Source organism: Aegilops tauschii, chromosome 5 (genome assembly GCF_002575655.3).
Source record: "Aegilops tauschii subsp. strangulata cultivar AL8/78 chromosome 5, Aet v6.0, whole genome shotgun sequence".
Taxonomy (NCBI): Eukaryota; Viridiplantae; Streptophyta; class Magnoliopsida; order Poales; family Poaceae; genus Aegilops; species Aegilops tauschii.
In genome coordinates, this window is record NC_053039.3 from 121,973,513 (window position 1) to 121,992,804 (window position 19,292).

Consider the following 19,292-nt stretch of genomic DNA (forward strand, 5'->3'; position numbering starts at 1 on the left):
TCCTCAATACATCATTTCTCCTGAGATATGCAGATGCCATTTCGTTGTTGACGTATCTGAAAACCTAAGAAGAATTTCAATTCTCCCATCATAGACATTTGATATTCTTCACTCATCATATAGGCAAATTCATCACTGAAACGTTGGTTAGTACAGCCAAAAATGATATCATCAACATATATTTGGCACACGAATAGTTCATCATCATAAGTTTTGGTGAAAAGAGTTGGGTCAAGTGAACCAGGTTTGAAGCCTTACTTCATGAGGAATTCCTTCAAAGTATCATACCACGCCCGAGGGGCCTGCTTGAGGCCATAGAGGGCCTTATTGAGTCTGAAGACTTTGTCAGGATGCTTTGGATCTTCAAAACCTAGGGGTTGAGCAACATATACTTCTTCCTCAAGCTTACCATTAAGGAATGCACTTTTCACATCCATTTGATATAAGATGATATTATGATGGTTAGGATAAGAAAGTAATATGCAAATAGCCTCAAGTCTAGCAACAGGTGCGAAAGTTTCATCGAAATCAATTCCTTCAACCTGTGTGTAGCCTTGAGCTACAAGCCGTGCCTTATTCCTCACCACAAGACCATTTTCATCTTGCTTGTTGCGGTAGATCCATTTTGTGTCGATGATATTGTGCTTGCGAGGGTCTGTTCACTTGACAAGTTCCCAGACATTGTTGAGCTCGAATTGATGCAATTCCATTTGCACAGCTTGAATCCACTCAGGCTCTAGAAATGCTTCATCTACCTTAGTGGGCTCTATGATAGAGACAAAAGCAAAGTGCCCACAAAGTTAGACAAATGTGAAGCTTTTGAGCATGTGAGAGGACCTGGTGCGTTGTTGTCGCTGATGATTTTCTCAAGTTGCACTTCATTTGCGACGCGAGGATGAGTTGGTTTACGATGAGGAATTTGCTCAGCATTTTCTTCAGATCCATTTTATTCAGGTGCACCAGCATGATGATCTTCACGATCCAGAATGACTTCTTCAGCAGATTCTTCTGTAGGAATGACATCCTCAGTAGCCTTGAACTTGATGGATTCCTCAGGTGATTTTTCATCTAGCACAGGAGGTAGGTGCTCTCTTTGTGAGCCATTAGTTTCATCGAACCGCACATCTACAGTTTCAACAACCTTATGGTGAAAGTTGTTGAAGACTCTGTAGGTGTGCGAGTCCTTTCCGTAACCAAGCATAAAACCTTCATGTGCTTTCGATGAAAATTTAGAATTGTGATGATGATATCTAATCCAACATTTAGCACCGAAGACTTTGAAATAACTCACATTGGGTTTCTTGTCAGTGAGCAGTTCATACGTGGTCTTTTTGAAGAATTTGTGAAGATATACCCTGTTGATGGTGTGTCACACAGTGTCAATTGCCTCAATCCAGAAGTGACGAGGCGTCTTGTATTCGTCAAGCATAGTGCAAGCCATCTCAACAAGAGTCTGGTTCTTGTGCTCCACGACGCCATTCTGCCGAGGAGTATAAGGAGCAGATAACTCATGAGTAATACCAAGTTCATCAAGATAGTCATCAAGACCAATGTTCTTGAACTCAGTTCCGTTGTCACTTCTGATGTGCTTGATCTTCACACCAAAGTTGGTTGAAGCCCTCGAGGAAAATCGTTTGAAGACTTCCTGCACTTCACGTTTGTAAGTGATGATATGCACCCATGTGTATCGAGAGTAATCATCAACAATAGCAAAGCCATATAGAGATGTTGCATTAGTGAATGCAGAATAGTGATTAGGACCAAAGAGATCCATGCATGTGAAGCAGTTCAAATGGACGAGTGCTAGTCATGATAGTCTTCGCGGGATGCTTGTCCTTGGTCATCTTTCCAGCTTCACAGGCTCCGCACAAGTGATCTTTGAGGAATTTGACATCCTCGATGCCAATGACATGCTTCTTCTTCACAAGAGTGTGCAAGTTCCTCACGCCAGCATAACCGAGTCGTCGATGCCATAGCCAGCCTTCTAAAGCTTTTGGAAGTAGACATATAGCAGGTTGTGGTCCTGTAGAGAAATCAACAATATACAGATCTCCTCTCCTAAAGCCTTCAAAGACTTTGGAATGGTCAGCTTCCATGATCACAACACAATGATACTTGCCAAAGATAACGACCATATCAAGATCACAAAGCATTGAGACTGACATGACGTTGAATCCTAAGAACTCGACCAACATGACTTTGTCCATGTGTCGATCCTTTGAGATCGCAACCTTACCAAGACCCAATACCTTGCTTTTGCCTTTGTCCGCGTAGGTGATATGCTTCATATGAGATGGGGACAAGGGAGCATCCATCAATAAGTTCTTGTCACCAGTCATGTGATTTGTACATCGACTATCGAGGACCCACTCAGTGGCTTTGGGTTGATCATCCTGTAGATGAATTAGTGCAGCTTACGGACTCATATACTTCATCAATGAAGAATATGACATCAAATTCATCAGATCAATTTCATCAAGTACGAGAACAGATAAAGCAGTATTAGGACGTGAGAAATGAAAATTCATTTCTTCATGATTAGCTTGTGGCCATTCAAGCATATTCTGGTCCCCAGCAAATTCTTCAGACGTTTAAGTTCGTCTGGAGACCTGGCCCTGCATAAGAGATTAGTTCTTTTTCTTCACCACCCACATCTCGAGGGGTAGCAAAGATTTCATCATTCTGCGAGCTCCATAAGATAAAGGTGGCATAGATGCCAATCCACTTCGTTTCACATAAGAGGGGTTAGGGTAAGCATATGAATAAGCAGAGAAATTCATCGAGGACTTATGAACATTATGATTTGAAGAATAATGCACATATTCATAACCCTTAGTCTTTCCCTGCGCAACAGAAGTGTTAGCACGATGATGTTCATATGAGGACTTTGATCCATATGAGGAATTTGATCCATGTGAGGAATTTGATCCACGTGAGGAATGTGGTCCGTATGAGGACTTGGATCCATATGAAGACTTGGGTCCATATGAAGAATTTGATCTGGGATTCCTATTCTTCACAGGTGGTGTCATGATGACATTCACCTGAAGACTTTCAAGGCACCTTTTGGGAACCCAGATTTTCTTCATAGGGGGGCCATTCCTGCAGTTAGTGCCAACATATCTAGCAAATACTTCACCATTCTAAGTTTTGAACAGCTTATAGATAGAGTCAAATGACTCATCAGTAGAATGAGGAGATTCACATGTAAAGCTAGATAAAGTAGATGGATCTACTGGAGGTCCCTTTCCAGCAACCCATGAGGTTTTGGGATACCGCTCAGGCTTCAGTTATGTTCCATCAACATTGAGTTTCCTCTCAAAGGCAATACCCTCTTTCCTAGGGTTCCTGTTGAGGATCTTCGTTTTAAGCACATCACAAAGAGCCTGATGCCCTTTGAGGCTTTTGTACATGTCTGTCATATATAATTCCTTTAGCCCTGCATTGTCAGTGATACTAGCAATGTCCTCAGATGAGGACTCAGTAACAATAGAGACATGTGAAGAATTTGCAGCAATAGAAGCATTTGAACTTCCAGGTGAAGAATTAGCAGATTCACGTTCAATGCACTTCAAACATGGAGGAATAAATTCTTCCTGGGCAGTGCTGATTTGTTGAGCAAGTAATGAATCACGCTCCTTCTGAAGATCTTCATAACTCACTCTTAGCTTCACAAGATCTTGCTTTCTTTGAAGAAATTCATAAGAAAGATTGTCATGATCAGATAAGAGAGTGTTATGATGACTCTGAAGATATAAAACTTGGACTGAAGTCTCTGAAGATTTTCAGTCAAAGTTTTAGTGCGATCCATTTCTTCACCCAACATATCATCACTCTCATCAAGCATATTTTGAACTTTTTCCAAAGCTCTTTGTTGTTTAGTGGCAACGGAAGTAAGTTTGGTATAGCTGGGTCCAAATTCATCACCAGATTCATCATCACTTGACTCAGACAGGTAGCATTCAGTTACCTTGGCACCTTTTGCCATAAGGCATGGTGCTGAGGATGATGATTCTGAATCGAGAGTCATAGCCTTGCGCAATTCCATGAAATCCTCAAACCAGGGATCACGATGAGTTTGATGTTCCTAAACTGATTTTCAGACAGAGAGGAGCAGATGATGTCCTTCGCCGTGAGATTTAGAAGAGTGTACTTGCGAATGTAATCAGCCTCCGCCATCTTGCACAGATCGATAAGACCAATCTTAGTGACAGTCCACAGCTTGCTGTTCATCGCCATGAGTCGCTTCTTCAATATGGTCTTCCACTTGGGATAATCATGACCGTCAAAGATGCGGCATGACACAGTCTTCATTCCTGCAGACGACATAACTAAAACTCCAGGCGGTTAAACCACAATCACACAGAACAAGGGAGTACCTTGCTCTGATACCAATTGAAAGTGCGGTAAGTCGACTAGAGGGGGTGAATAGGCGATTTTTATGAATTCTCCACTGAGGAATTTCAGGGTGAGGAAATTCCTAAGCAAAGAACTACTAGCAGTGGAATAAGTACTCAGATGCAAGCATAACAGAACAACAGCACTGTCATCATGATGAAATGAAAACACGCACAGAGTACAGAAAGCGTAAACACAGGATAAGCAGGCTGAAGATAAATTGACTGAAGAAATTGAACTGAGGAAATTGAGAAAGTCTTCAGTCAAAGTCTTCAAACAGTAACGATCAAGTACACAAGACAGTAATGAGTAAATGGAAAGGTTGAGGAAATAGAACCAGTTAGCTCGGTGAAGATAGTGATTTGGTAGACCAGTTCCAACTGTTGTGACAGTTGTACGTCTGGTTGGAGCGGCTAGGTATTTAAACCTGAGGACACACAGTCCCGGACACACGGTCCTCACCATATTCTCCTTGAGCTAAGGTCACACAGACCTCACCCAATCACTCATGGTAAGTCTTCAGGTGACTTCCAAACCTTCACAAACTCGGTCACTCGGTGATCCACAATTTCCTCTTGGACGCTCTAGACCATGACGCCTAACCGTCTGGAAGATGCACAGTTTTCAAAGGTAACAAGCATCGGATTCACACAGGATCAATCTCTTCAGTGATGCTCAATCACTTTGGGTTTGGGTTTTCCTCACTTGATGATTTTCGCTCAAAGTCCTCAGAGGATGGGATGCTCTCAATGACGAGTGTCAGTTTCTCTTGGAGCAGCCAACCAGCTAGTGGTTGTAGGGGGAGGCTATTTATAGCCTAGGGAGCAGCCCGACATGATAAGACATAAATGCACTTCAATGATATGACCGTTAGGTGGGTAGATATTTTGGGAGAGCTGGCGCGTAGCACAGCAACGGTCGGAAATTTCAGCTCTCAAATTTCTCAGGGCTATCATGTTCCTCACTTGTAGGCAATCCGCACTGGTGAATTCCTAACTCCTCAGTCAGAAAAAATTACTCAGAGACCAGAAGAACTTCGTCTCTGTCACTAAAGAAATTGACTAAACTGTATGAGATTTCCAATGGCTTCACTCGAAGGGATTGGTAGGTGTAGGATTTTGAGATGAGCATCACTTGGAAACTTTTCCTTAGTTTTTCCTCGACCCCTTTTAATAGTATGGTGTTTCCTATGACTCAAGAAAGAGAAAATGAAACTACGAAAACAAAAGTCTTCACGCTTCATGTTCCTCGCATGAATATCAAGTCTTCACGGTCACACCAATTTCTTCACTTTCAAAGTCTTCAGAAAGCCAAAGTCTCCAGTTGAAGACATTCATTTTTAGGGGTCGACTTTCTCTGTAAATATCAAACTCCTCATAGACTTATAGACCTGTGTACACTCACAAACACATTAGTCCCTTAACCTATAAGTCTTCAATACACCAAAATCACTAAGGGGCACTAGATGCACTTACAAAGAGACTCCATATCCACATGAGGAATTTGCTCATGGTCAAAGATCTTGTCCTTATCAAATAGCAGTGAGGAATAGAAATTCATTTGACTGGTAGTCCAGAAGCGCTTGCGACGAAGTCGAGCAGAGTCATTACGAATTGTAGTCAGAGACGAAATGATGCTCAGCAAAGAAATCATCAGCTTTGAATTTCTGCTTCTTGGTGTGAGGATTCTGTGGCTTGGGCTGAAGATTAACAGTTGAAGTCTTCACAGCTTCTTGACACACACCTATGGAGCCTCAGGTTGAGGAATTTTCAGTAGTTGTTTCATGACCAGCAGCCTTGGCCTCCATTTCTTTAGCACTAGTGGCTGGAACATCTTCTGGAATAGATAGAAGTGAAGCTTGATGACCTTCAGTGCCAATATGAATTTCTTCAGTTTGGACCGGGGACTGAGGAAGCTGATGCAGAGGAGTTGTCAGAGGTGAATCGGGGTGATGACTTTCCCAATAGTCATCATTTAGAATAGAAGTTGTTGACCCAATATCCACATCCTCATCTTCTTCATCAATTTCTTCAACGCCTGCCTCTTCAGTTGTGAACTGAGGCATGGGTGATGATACAAGAGGAGTTGAAGGGATATCGTCCACTTCAATGTCTTAATCCAACTGCTCTGAAGAAGCAGCAGAAGGATTTTCCTCAGCTGAGCCACTGGGAATGACATATTCCTCACCAAAGGGAACAATCTCCTTGGTTGGCATGCTTGATATCGGAACAACATCAATTCTGTTTGCAAAAGAGCTCGTCAAAGACTTCACTTTCTTAGGAGCTGAAGACTCTGAGGTTGTAGATGATTTCCTTTTCTTCACTCTTGCCTTCTCCGCAGCTTTGGTCTTCTTCGCTTCTGATGCAGAAGAAAGGTTGATACTTGTCATCTGCGATGACTTTGCAGGAGGAGCAGATGAAATTGGTTCAATTTCTTCAGGCGCAACTGATGCAGTCGCCCTGGCATGTTCAGATTCCTCAGGCACAGTAGCAGATGCTTGATACGTCCATTTTGCATCATGTTTCCTTACTGTTATATATGATGTTTTTATGCATAATAATGCTTTTTGGAGTAATTCTAATGCCTTTTCTCTCATAATTTACAAGTTACACACAAAGAGGGAGAATTCCGGCAGCTGGAAATCTGGAGCTGGAAAAGCTACGTCAGGCTACTTATTGTGCACAACTCCAAACAAGCTGAAACTTCACGGGGAATTTTTATGGAATAAATGATGAATATTGGATCAAATAAGTACCAGAGGCCCCCCCCCCCTAGGTGGGCACAACCCACCTGGGCGCGCTAGGGAGCCCAGGCACGCCCTGGTGGGTTGTGCTCACCCAGCCCCACCTCTGGTGCCCATCTTCTGGTATATAAGTCATTTATCCTAGAAAAAAATAAGGAGAGGACTTTCGGGACAGAGCGCCGCCGTCTTGAGGTGGAACTAGGCCAGAGCACTTTTGCCCTCCGATGGAGCGATTCCGCCGGGGGAACTTCCCTCCCGGAGGGGGAAATCATTGTCATCATCATCACCAACAACTCTCCCATCTTGGGGAGGGCAATCTCCATCAACATCTTCAACAACACCATCTCATCTCAAACCCTAGTTCATCTCTTGTACTCAATCTTGTTACCGGAACTGTAGATTCGTGCTTGTGGGTAACTAGTAGGGTTGATTACATCTTGTAGTTGATTACTATATGGTTTATTTGGTGGAAGATTATATGTTCAGATGCAATATGCTATTTAATACCCCTCTGATCTTGAGCATGATTATCATTTGTGAGTAGTTACTTTTGTTCTTGAGGTCACGGGAGAAATCATATTGCAAGTAATCATGTGAACTTGATATGTGTTCGATATTTTGATAGTATGTATGTTGTGATTCCCTTAGTGGTGTCATGTGAACGTCGACTACATGACACTTCACCATTGGGCCTAAGGGAATGCATTGTGGAGTAGCAATTAGATGATGGGTTGCAAGAGTGACAGAAGCTTAAACCCCAATTTATGCGCTATTCCGTAAGGGACCGATTGGATCCAAAAGTTTAATGCTATGGTTAGAATTTATTCTTAACACTTTTCTCATAGTTGCGGGTGCTTGCGGGAGGTTTAATCATAAGTAGGAGGTTTTTTCAAGTAAGAACAGCACCTAAGCACCGGTCCACCCACATATCAAATTATCAAAGTACCGAACACGAATTAAACCAACATGATGAAAGTGACTAGATGAAAATCCCGTGTACCCTCAAGAACGCTTTGCTTATGATAAGAGACCGTTTTGGTCTGTTCTTTGCCTCAAAAGGATTGGGCTATGTTGCTGCACTTTTGTTACTTCTATCGTTACTTGCCCGTTACAAATTATCTTGCTATCAAACTACTCAGTTACTTACAATTTTAGCACTTGCAGACATTACTTTACTGAAAACTACTTGTCATTTCCTTCAGCTCCTCGTTGGGTTCGACACTCTTACTTATCGAAAAGAGCTAGAATTGATCCCCTATACTTGTGGGTCATCAAGGCTATTTTCTGGCACTGTTGCCGGGGGAGTGAAGCGCCTTTGGTAAGTGGAATCTGGTAAGGAAACATTTATATAGTGTGCTAAGATTTATTGTCACTTGTTAAATGGAAAACAATCCTGTGAGGGGTTTGTTCGGGGTATCTTCACCTCGAACGGAACCACAATTAGCTATCCCTCAACCTACTGCACCTACTGAAAATATTCAATATGAAATTCCTTCGGGTATGATAGAAGAACTGCTAGCTAATCCTTATGCAGGAGATGGAACCGAACATCCTGATATGCACTTGATATATGTAGAACAAATTTGTGGATTGTTCAAGCTTGCAGGTTTACCCGGGGATGAAGTTATGAAAAAGGTTTTCCCTTTATCTTTGAAGGGAAAATCATGGCATGGTATAGGCTATGCGATGATATTGGATCTTGGAATTGGAATCGTTTGAAATTGGAGTTCCACCAAAAAATTTATCCTATGCATCTAGTTCATCGTGATCGGAATTATATATATAATTTTTGGCCTCGTGAAGGAGAAAGTATCGCTCTAGCTTGGGGGAGGCTTAAGTCAATGTTATATTCATTCCCCACTCATCTGCTCTCAAAACTTTTATGCTCGGCTTTCTCGTAATGATCAAACCATGCTCGATACTTATTGTGTTGGTTATTTTATGAACAAGACTATTGAATTCCGTGGGATCTTTTGGAAATAATTAAACACAACTCTAAAGATTGGGAACTCGACGAAGGTAAAGAGTCAGGTATTAAGCTTAAGTATGATTGTATTAAATCTTTTATGAATACTGATGCTTTTCAAAAGTTTAGCACTAAATATGGACTTGACTCTGAGATAGTAGCTTCCTTCTGTGAATCATTTGCTACTCATGTTGATCTCCCTAAAGAGAAGTGGTTTAAATATCACCCACCTATTAAAGAAGAAATCAAAGAACTGGTGCCAGTTAAAGAAGAAACTATACTTTACAATGTTGATCGAGTTGTTCCTTCCGCTTATATTGAGAAACCACCTTTCCCTGTTAGGATAAAGGAACATGCTAAAGTTTCAACTGTGGTCAACAAGAGTTACATTAGAACACCTAAACCTGATGAACAAATTAAAGTGGAACCTAGTATTGCTATGGTTAAAGATCTCTTGGAAGAAAATGTAGATGGGCATGTTATTTACTTCTGTGAAGAAGTTGCTAGAATTGCCAAACCTGATAAAAAGGATAAACATAGACCTATTGTTGGCATGCCCGTTGTCCCAGTTAAAATAGGAGATCACTGTTATCATGGTTTATGTGACATAGGTGCTAGCGTGAGTGCTATTCCTTATTCCTTATATCAAGAAATTATAAATGACATAGCACCCGCAGAGATAGAAGACATAGATGTTATTATTAAACTTGCTAATAGAGATACTATTTCACCAATTGGGATTGTTAGATATGTTGAAGTCTTGTGTGGGGAAATAAAATACCCTATTGATTTTCTTGTTCTTGGTTCCCCACAAGATGATTTTTGCCCCATAATATGTGGTAGACCTTTCTTGAACACCGTTAATGCTAAAATCGACTGTGAGAAACAAACTGTCGGTGTTAGTTTTGGTGATGAGTCTCATGAGTTTAATTTTTCCAAGTTTAGTAGAAAACTTCATGAAAAAGAATTGCCTGGTAAAGATGAATTAATTGGTCTTGCTTCTCTTGATGTGCCTCCTATTGATCCACAAGAACAATGATTGCTAGACCATGAAAATGATTTACGTATGCATGAAAGAAATGAAGTAGATAAGATTTTCTTTGAACAACGTCCCCTGCTTAAACACAACTTGCCTATTGAAACTCTAGGAGGTCCTCCTCCACCTAAAGGTGATCCTGTGTTTGAATTAAAACAATTTCCAGACACTTTGAAATATGCTTATCTTGATGAAAAGAAGATATATCATGTTATTATTAGTGCTAACCTTTCAGAACATGAAGAAGAAAGATTATTGAAAGTTCTAAGGAAGCACCGAGCTGCTATTGGATATACCTTAATGATTTAAAGGGCATTAGTCCCACTCTATGTCAGCACAAAATTAATATGGAACCTGGTGCTAAACCCGTTGTTGATCACCAACGTCGGTTAAATCCGAAGATGAAAGAAGTGGTAAGAACGAAAATATTAAAACTTCTGGTAGCAGGTATAATCTATCCTATAGTTGATAGTAGATGGGTAAGGCTTGTTCATTGTGTCCCTAAGAAAGGAGGTATAGTTGTTGTTCCTAATGATAAGAATGAACTTATTCCACAAAGAATTGTTACATGCTATAGAATGGTAATTGATTTTAGAAAATTAAACAAAGCAACTGGAAAAGATCATTACCCTCTTACTTTTATTGATCAAATGCTTGAAAGATTATCTAAGCACACACATTTTTGCTTCCTTGATGGATATTCTAGTTTTTCACAAATACTTGTTTCTCAACCTGATCAAGAAAAGACCACTTTTACTTGTCCCTTTGGAACCTATGCTTATAGACGTATGCCTTTCGGTTTATGTAATGCACCTGCTACCTTTCAAACACGTATGACTGCTATATTCTCTGACTTTTGTGAAAATATTGTTGAGGTTTTCATGGACAACTTCTCTGTTTATGGGAAGTCTTTTGATGATTGTTTAAGCAATCTTGATCGAGTTTTGCAGAGATGTGAACAAACAAATCTTGTCTTGAATTGGGAGAAGTGCCACTTTATGGTTAATGAAGGCATTGTCTTGGGTCATAAAATTTCTGAAAGAGGTATTGAAGTGGACAAAGCTAAGGTTGATGCAATTGAGAAAATGCCATGTCCAAAAGATATAAAAGGTGTTCGTAGTTTCTTAGGTCATGCTGGTTTCTATAGGAGATTTATCAAAGACTTTTCTAAAATTTCTAGGCCTCTTACGAATTTTTGCAAAAGGATGTTCCTTTTGTTTTTTATGATGATTGTTTAGAAGCCTTTGAACACTCAAGAAAGCCTTAATTTCTGCACCTATTGTTCAACCACCTAGTTGGAACTTGCCTTTTGAAACTATGTGTGATGCTAGTGATTATGCTGTTGGTGCTGTTCTAGGACAAAGAGTTGATAAGAAGTTGAATGTTATTCATTTATGCTAGTAAAACTCTAGACAGTGCTCAACGCAACTATGATACTACTGAAAAATAATTCTTAGCAGTGGTGTTTGCTTGTGATAAATTTAGACCTTGTATTGTTGTTCCAAAGTAATTGTTCACACTGATCATGCTGCTATTAAATATCTTATGGAAAAGAAAGATGCTAAACCTAGACTTATTCAATGTGTTCTCTTGTTACAAGAATTTGATTTACATATCATTGATAGAAAAGGAGTTGAGAACCCCGTAGCTGATAATTTACCTAGGCTTGAAAATGTGCCTGATGACTCACTACCTATTGATGATAGTTTTCCTGGTGAGCGGTTACCTGCGATAAATGTTGCTCATAGTACTCCTTGGTATGCTGACTATGCTACTTACATTGTTGCTAAATATTTACCACCTAGCTTTACATACCAACAAAAGAAAAAATTTCTTCTATGATTTAAGACATTACTTTTGGGATGACCCACATCTTTCTAAAGAAGGAGTAGATGGTATTATTAGACGTTGTGTACCTGAGCATGAACAGGGACAAATCCTACTTAAATGTCACTCCGAAGCTTATGGAGGGCATCATGCTGGAGATAGAACTGCTCACAAGGTATTGCAATCTGGATTTTAATGGCCTACTCTCTTCAAGGATACCCGTAAGTTCATCTTATCTTGTGAAGAATGTCAAAGAATAGGTAATATAGGTAAGCATCAAGAAATGCCTATGAACTATTCACTTGTTGTGGAACCATTTGATGTTTGGGGATTTGATTACATGGGACCTTTTCCTTCCTCTAATGGGTATACACATATTTTGGTTGCTGTTGATTATGTTACTAAATGGGTAGAAGCTATTCCAACAGTAGTGTTGATCACAACACCTCTATTAAAATGCTTAAGGAAGTTATTTTCCCAAGGTTTGGAGTCCCTAGATATTTAATGACTGATGGTGGTTCACACTTTATTCATGGTGCTTTCCGTAAAATGCTTGCCAAGTATGATGTTAACCATAGAATTGCATCACCTTATCATCCTCAGTCTAGCTGTCAAGTTGAACTTAGCAATAGAGAAATAAAATTAATTTTGCAAAAGACTGTCAATAGGTCCAGGAAGAATTGGTCTAAGAAATTAGATGATGCACTTTGGGCTTATAGAACAGCATATAAAAATCCTATGGGTATGTCTCCTTATAAAATGGTTTATGGAAAAGCTTGTCATTTGCCTCTTGAGTTACATAAAGCATATTGGGCCATCAAATAGCTCAACTATGATTTCAAACTTGCTGGTGAAAAGAGGTTATTTGATATTAGCTCTTTAGATGAATGGAGAATGTCGGTGGGAAACGACACCTATGGGATCACAAGAATCCCTATTACGGTTGCCGGGGCGCGGGGTTGTGAGAACAGCAGGATTAACAGTCAGCACAAGGATCGTTTACCCAGGTTCGGGCCGCGAGGATGCGTAAACCCTAGTCCTGCTTTGGTGGATGTATTGAGTGTTCTTGAGCTCTCGAACTAGCTATGGTGGCTGTGTAGTTCAAAAGAGCCGAATCCTCCTCCAGTACGCCATGGGCCTCCTTTTATAGTCGAAAGGGGCTGCCACAGTGGCACATAGGAGGTGGAAAGGCCTACAGTACTATGAGCTTATCGCCCGTATTACAGGACAAGACACATTTAATGCGTCGCATAGGTGTCCCCTAGCTTTATCGGGGACGGGAGCGAGGCACGTCCCGTTCGTCGCCGCTCCTCTTCGCTTCGACACGCGCCCTGGCCAGCGATGCATGCGGCACCATGTAGGCAGGCAGGCAGCTGAGGTGGCGCGGTGGTAGGGTCTTCATGAAGATCTGCATGCCGCCACATAGGCGCTTGCTGATCTGGCCTGGAAGCTGCATGTTGCCACGCAAGTGCCTGCCCAGCTGGTCGGGCTGGCAGCTGCATGCTAATGGCGATGGAAACTTGGCTGGTGCGGGCCTTGTAGTGGCCCCGCTGATGTCCTTGGCAAGGGCCTTGCCGGGGGCCCGACAAGGGTCTTGCCGTGGCGCGCAGTCGTCCCCGGCAAGGATCTTGCCGGGGGTCTTGTGGCTTTCCTCAGCAAGGATCCCGCCGATGGTCGCCGTCTTCTGGTCCTCATCTGATCTCATATATCTATGGTCTTGACAAAGATCTGCATGCCACCACAGAGGTGCCTCCCGAGCCCTGGTCCAATCGTAGTTGGTTGGGTTGGAACCTGTGGGCTCAAGGGCGGCTCGCTCTGTTGGTGTTTGGGCAAGTTGCCCTGGCAAGATTCTTGCCGGGGCCGCGGAGGCCGCCCCGGCAAGAGCCTTGCCGGGGGTCTCCACCTCACCCCTTTGCTGTCTTGTGTTTCTGGCCTTGGCGTTTCCTCTGACCATCTTGTTCCTCTAGGTTCTCTCCGGCTTCCCTCCCCTGCTCTGCTTAGTGTGGCCGTGGGCATTGCTCCGACTGTCCGTGCACAAGTAAAGGGGTCAAAAGGAGCGCCCCTACTTTTGTACACCGACAGGAGCCCCCGGGCCTGGGCCACACATAAGCGCGACATGTTTTTCGGCCAGGCCCAAAACGGTGCGCGGGCAGGAGGGGCGGATTCTACCGCAGTTTCCGTCTGCTGTGCTTCCCCACGACCTGCGCGCGACATGGAGGGTCATGCGTGACATGGGGGTCATGCGTGGGGCGGTTTCCGCATGCATGCGTCACATCCTGGTAAAGAGGCGGCTCGCGCCTTCCCCATAAAAGAGGGAGGCATGGAGGCGCGGCTCATTTACTTGATGGACTCGGGTCGCGGTCTTCAAGGCGCCCACGCCCCCCCCATCACGGGGCGGGGAACGGTCGCCTCACTTGTCCTTTCGACCCTGCTCGCCCGCCATGCATCCTTCATGCAAGTGGCGGGCGGTGGAGGCGGGAAACCGGGCCGTCGCTGATTGGGGCGACGGGTCGGTCCTGATTCCCTGCGCCTCTGATGGCTGGATTGGCTGAGTGGGGCGGCCAAGCCCCGACCTCGCCCCTTTATAAGGAGGGGAAGGGAGGGCGTCGTCCCACATTCCTTCAGCACCCATCCTACTTCACCTGTGTTCCTTTCTCCCACCTGCCATGGCGAGAGGAGGTGCTGGGCCTTCGACAGTGGCGGCGAGGGTAGCTGCTCGCCAGCGCGTCCCTCCTTCCCACGAGCCCGCGGTGGCGGAGCCAGCCGCATGAGGAAGGGGGAGGGGCGTGGCCGAGGTCACCGTGGCGGTCGGGGGAGAGGGGGACGAGGTGGCGCGGCGACCGCGCCTCCGCCAACGGTGCCTCCCATGACGGAGGGTCACGTCGGGGACCGGTCCTGCGAGTTCTTCTTCCGTCTGCGCCGGCCACCGCGTCGTCGTCTCCGTCTCCCCACCCCCTTCGCTCAGGAGATGGAGCTCGATCCGCCCCAGACCCTCAGATTGCACATGAGGGGCCGCGGGACCGGCGGCATGCGGGTCGACATCGACTTCCCCGCTCCTCATGTTATGTATCTCCGTCGCGGATGGAAGACGTTTGCCCGCATCCATAGCTTGACGGTGGGGCTCGTCCTCTACTTCAAGTTAATGGAGGGCGGCTTGCTCTCCGTCAAGGTCTTCGGAGACCTTGGAACTCGCCTGAAGTGCTGCGTGGAGAGCTCCTCTGACGATGAAGATTCCTCCTCAAGTGGGAGTGACGAGGAGGACAGCGACAGCGACGATGAGGGAGTCGAGCGGCAGGATGCCGACTCCGACTTCGACTGACCTCGCCGCCCCTTCCTCGGCCACGCGCCCTACCGAGGGTCTTCCTCGCCAAGCTCTCCATCGGGGCGCTCCCCGTCATCTCCTTAGGCGGCTGGAGTAGGAGGGCCGGAGAAGGCGAAGAAGGCGGGTGGCGGCCATCAACTCAGAGTACGCGGGCACCGACGCCTTCGTCGCGTATTGCCGGCCCGCTGCCTCGTCTTCCAGCTCCTTTCCCAGCACCAAGATGTTCTCTTGGTGCCTTCTGTTCCTCGCACCTCGCCTAGGCGCCCCTTTTTCCCTCCGCTGTCTTGCTCCACCTTCTAAGGAGAGGGACAAGAAAGGGATTACGGGCACCTTATCTTTTTTTAGTTTGTAAGCCTGCGGGCACTTGTTAGATTTAAGACTTGTAATCCCCTTGCTCATGTTTTTAATTCCGTATGAACTGTACCTGTATGGGATGTTTTTAATGAAAAGGGGGTTTGTCGGGTTCTTTATGCGTGAGCGAGGCCCATGCCAAGGACGAATCCTTGTTATTTTTTAAGATAAACATTGTTGCCCAGCAACAGGCCTTGCCGTCTCTCCACTTCGGTCGACCGTTCTCGCGCACTTGGCGGAGGCAGGGGTGAAGTAGAGTTAGGCCCCTCGTTCATCTCCTTGCCACCACGGCTACTACCAAATTCCGACCCAAGAGGTAACTCTTGGGTTTAGGAAAGGGGGAGCACGGTGGTTTTAAGAATATAAACGAGGTTTCACATGTCCCAGTTCTATACGGAAACGCATGACAGGGGGATGAAAGACTTATCTGAATCTGCAGCCTCTGGCAACCTTGGCTTGCCGTGGTTGGATCCTTGTATCTTCAGCCCTCGGCGGTCTTGGCCTGCCGGGGCCAGAGCGCCGGTTCGTTCTCTTCTTCCCAAGCGGGTCAGCAGAAGTGTCTGCATGCCCTGCGAACCAAAGAGAATAGAAAGACGCGAAACTCGACCTCCAGGCTAGGGGTTAGTCGCCACCAAGCACTACCAACCCTAACTGAGGAAGAGACTTAGACCTAGCATGCATGCTATAACTTAGAGCGCCAGCGCTTCGTTTATTTATGCTCAGGGTCTGCGCCTGGCTTTGTACAGAGGGTTACATGTCGTGCCGGCAAAGCTTGTACAAAAGGTGGCTTGCCGGGAGGCCCGACAAGCCGTGCCTTATGGGTAAAACTTGCGAAGATGCTCGATGTTCCGGGAGTTGCTCACTAGGACAGCATCTTCAGTCTCCAGGCGGACTGCGCCGGGCCTGGTGACTCGTATTACCCGATAAGGGCCTTCCCACTTCGGCATCAACTTGTTGGAATTCTTGGCCGACTGAACACGCCGAAGAACAAGGTCGCCTTCCTCAAAGCTTCGGGCATGGACCTTGCGGCTATGGTAGCGGCGCAAGGCCTGCTGGTAGCGTGCTGCTCTCACAGCCGCCCGAAGACGATCTTCCTCTAGGAGCATTGTGTCATCTTGCCGCAACTGCTCTTGCTCAAGCTCATCATAAGCGTGCACTCGAGGTGACCCGTATATGAGTCCCATGGGGAGAACTGCTTCTGCCCCATACACTAGGGCAAAGGGTGTCTGTCCGGTGGCTCGATTTGGCGTCGTCCTGATCGACCAAAGAACCGCCGGCAACTCATCAATCCAGCGCCTTCCGCTCTTGTGCAGCTTGTCAAAAGTCTTCGTTCTCAGGCCTCGCAACACTTCAGCATTTGCCCTCTCCGCTTGGCCGTTGCTCCGGGGGTGGGCCACGGAAGCAAAACAAACCTTGCTGCCGAGGTCTTGAATGTATTGCATGAAGGTTTGGCTTGTGAACTGCGTGCCGTTGTCAGTGATGACTCTGTTTGGCACACCAAAATGACAGAGTAGTCCCTTGAAGAACTTGATGGCTGACTGTGCTGTCACCTTCCTCACCGGTTCCACCTCCGGCCACTTTGTGAACTTGTCGATTGCAACGTACAAGTACTCAAAGCCCTCGACAACACGGGGAAGGGGCCCAGTATGTCGAGCCCCCGGACCGAAAATGGCCTGGGGAGAGGTATTGTTTGAAGGGCTTGAGCTGGTTGATGAAGCTTCTTTGAATGGAACTGACACGCTTCACACTTGGTTACTACGTGCATCCTGGAGGGCGGTGGGCCAGAAGAAGCCTTGCCGGTATGCCTTGCCGACAAGGGCCCTTGACCCTATGTGGGAGCCACATACGCCTCCATGTATCTCTGCCAACAGCTCCAGTCCTTCCTCCCAGGGGATGCACTTCAATTTCACACCGTTCGGTCTTCTTCTGTACAGGACGTCATCGACAAACTGGTACAAGGCAGACCGACGGGCTACTTTTTCCGCTTCTTCCTGCTCCTCAGGAAGTTCCCCTGTCTGGAGGAAATGGACGGTATGCTGTGCCCAAGGTTGGAAAAAGAGGTAGGCGTAAGCGAGATGGTTGGCCTTCGCCTAGTGCCTAGGCGGTGCTTAGGCGCCCTAGGCGCAGCCTAGGCGTAATATAGATTCTACTATCAGGGTGTATTTGTGGTTATTATATGTGTACTGATATTAATTTAGGGCAGATAAATAAGTTAACTACCAGCTACTACCATTTCAATATGTGATGTTTGGCATTTTAGTGCAATATGGCATGATTTCTCGCTTGGGTAAAAATTTTGTTGCATGCACTGCCTAGACTATCATTTATGCCCTAGGCGAGGCATTTGGCCATTGCCTAGCGCCTAGGCCTGCCTAAGCGCCTCCTAGCCATTGCCTTTTGCAACAGAGGCTGTGCCCATGCTGGAGCCTGGGGCTCGACGGCAAGGACCAAAGGCATCTCTTCCGCCATGGGGGCAGCTGTCTCTACGGCCAGGGCTTGGCGCCCTGCCGAAGCCAGCCGTCCCTCGGCAGGCTCAGGATCCGCGGCAACACCCTTGCTGGCAGACCCTGGGGGCTCGGCGGGAAAGTACTTGCCGGGGCCTGACTTCCTCCGCTTGTTCTGCTCTGTTGATGGCTCGACGGATGGTTGAGTTAACCGAAGCAAAAAGGTACCTGGTTCCACAGGTAGCTTTAATGCAGCGCGCTTTGACAGGTAGTCAGTGATGTCGTTCTCCACTCGGGGAATGTGCTCCACTTGTATACCATCAAAGCGCTCCTCCAGTTTCCTCACCTCATCTACGTAGGCCTCCATCAACGGACTCTGATAATCTTTGTTAACTTGTCTGACGACAAGCTGTGAATCACCCCTGACGATGAGCTTTTTCACCCCGAGGTCCGCCGCGATCCTGAGACCGGTAAGCAGCCCCTCGTATTCAGCAGTGTTTTTTGTGGACATCTCTCTGGGAAAGTGCATCTGGATCACATACTTGAGGTGCTCTCCGATGGGTGTGACAAGAAGCACACCAGCACCGGCGCCTTGCAGCGAGAAAGCCCCATCAAAGTACATGATCCAGTCGCGGCTTGCTTCCTTGCCGGAGAGAGCGATCTCCTAGATTTCTTCATCGGGCGTTGAGGTCCATTCCGCAATGAACTCCGCCAAGACTCTGCTCTAGATTGTTGAGGTACTTTCAAACTTCAACCCAAAGCTCGACAACTCCAAGGCCCATTCCACAATCCTCGACGGCAAGCACGGCCTTGCCCTTGCGTTTCCTGTTGCAACGATGACCCTTCTTCATCGAGGCGGCAGTGTCTTCATCAGTAGAGTCGGTTTCCGCGCCGGAGTCCTCGCTGGGGTACTTCCTTCCCTCTTCAGCCCGGGTGCACCTATCGGCCAGAACATAGAGTTCAGCCACATCCTTAACCTTGGTCATCGCCAGCTCTTCGCGCATCTTGCGGTTGCACACGTTCTAATGGAACGCGCTGATCACGGCGGTGGGATGAATGTCGGGGATGTTGTACTGCACCCGGCTGAATCTCTGGATGTACTTGCGCAGGTTTTCCCCTTCCTTCTGGGGAATGATATGCAAATCACTGGCCTGGCCATGAGCTTGGTGGCCTCCAGTGAAGGCGCCAACGAAGTCATGCACAGA